This window comes from Rhinoderma darwinii, chromosome 4 (genome assembly GCF_050947455.1).
Source record: "Rhinoderma darwinii isolate aRhiDar2 chromosome 4, aRhiDar2.hap1, whole genome shotgun sequence".
NCBI classification, from domain to species: Eukaryota; Metazoa; Chordata; class Amphibia; order Anura; family Rhinodermatidae; genus Rhinoderma; species Rhinoderma darwinii.
Window position 1 is genome coordinate 2,590,413 of NC_134690.1, and position 2,067 is coordinate 2,592,479.

Genomic DNA, 2,067 nt, shown 5'->3' on the forward strand with positions numbered 1-2,067 from the left:
ACAACACAAAAAACAAAACACATACATGAATCACAAACATACATAGACGTCACACACCCGGCCGGGTCAAAAATGGATTAGCCCACATATAAGAGCATGTATATTATGCCCAAACCGGCAGTTCTAGCTGTGGCTAGGGATAGGGATTGTTCGTCTCCAGCTTGTGGAGGGAATGTAGTTGAAGCCCAGATAACAGCGGGTTTAGTCCATGCAGGACTGCTCTTGGTCTGACGTCACACGCCGGGAGTACGTGGATTGATCCATTATACTGCTTGAATACAAGCGTGATCTAAGCGATGCTGTATATGGTCTGCCCTGCTCAGTCCTGCATGGACTAAACCCGCTGGCTAGCTTGCTGTTATCTGGGCTTCAACTACATTCCCTCCACAAGCTGGAGGAGGAAATACACGACTAGGATGGACAATCCCTATCCCTAGCCACAGCTATAACTGCCGGTTGAAAACGATGCATTGACCGACATCGCAGAGACTGTGTCTGACAGCGATAAGTATATGCTGCAGCTGAAGTTCCTCCATATGCTATTGGAGCTATATCGCATAATCAGCACCATATTACGGTCAAATTCTGATGTCTGCTAATGTCGTTTTGGTCGGCACAATTATCGCCTGGGTGGTTCGAACATTCATTACATACCTGCAGCTGATTCGTTACTCATGCTTATGTGGTATACACCAGTTGGATCATTCGTCCCGGTTTCCCCTTTACTGGATGGGATTACACTCAGCCCAACATTTGCATTAGTCATACGTGTTCATATTGGAGTGAGTATTTCTGTATGACTGCAACCTATGTAATTATCTTGGTTGTGATTATATGCAACGTGGTTTGGGCATAATATACATGCTCTTACATGTGGGCTAATCCATTTTTGACCCGGCCGGGTGTGTGACGTCTATGTATGTTTGTGATTCATGTATGTGTTTTGATTTTTGTGTTGTGTCACTTGGTTATTTAGACATAGGACTGCAATTGTTGCTACCTTGTCATATCTAGTTAATCTTGCTAATAAATTTTGATATTTCTATAATTATGCTGAGCCGAGTGCCTGTCTTTCCAGTGGTTATTTTCTGATCTCCCCCCCCCCTTTTTTTATTTTCTCTTTTCCTCTTCTGTTTATTTCATTCTTTGATTATATCATACAGGATATAACACCGGATCAGCACAGGATAAGTAAGGTAATGTATGTATACAGTGACTCCACCAGCAGAATAGTGAGTGCAGCTCTGGAGTATAATACAGGATATAACACCGGATCAGCACAGGATAAGTAAGGTAATGTATGTATACAGTGACTCCTTCAGCAGAATAGTCAGTGCAGCTCTGGAGTATTATACAGGATATAACACCGGATCAGCACAGGATAAGTAAGGTAATGTATGTATACAGTGACTCCTTCAGCAGAATAGTCAGTGCAGCTCTGGAGTGTAATACAGGATATAACTCAGGATCAGTACAGGATAAGTAATGTATGTACACAGTGACTGCACCAGTAGAATAGTGAGTGCAGCTCTGGAGTATAATACAGGATGTAACTCAGGATCAGTACAGGATAAGTAATGTAATGTATATACACAGTGACTCCACCAGCAGAATAGTGAGTGCAGCTCTGGAGTATAACACAGGATGTAACTCAGGATCAGTACAGGATAAGTGATGTAATGTATGTACACAGTCACTCCACCAGCAGAATAGTGAGTGCAGCTCTGGAGTGTAATACAGGATGTAACTCAGGATCAGTACAGGATAAGTAATGTAATGTATGTACACAGTCACTCCACCAGCAGAATAGTGAGTGCAGCTCTGGAGTATAATACAGGATATAACACCGGATCAGCACAGGATAAGTAAGGTAATGTATGTATACAGTGACTCCTTCAGCAGAATAGTCAGTGCAGCTCTGGAGTGTAATACAGGATATAACTCAGGATCAGTACAGGATAAGTAATGTATGTACACAGTGACTGCACCAGTAGATTAGTGAGTGCAGCTCTGGAGTATAATACAGGATGTAACTCAGGATCAGTACAGGATAAGTAATGTAATGTA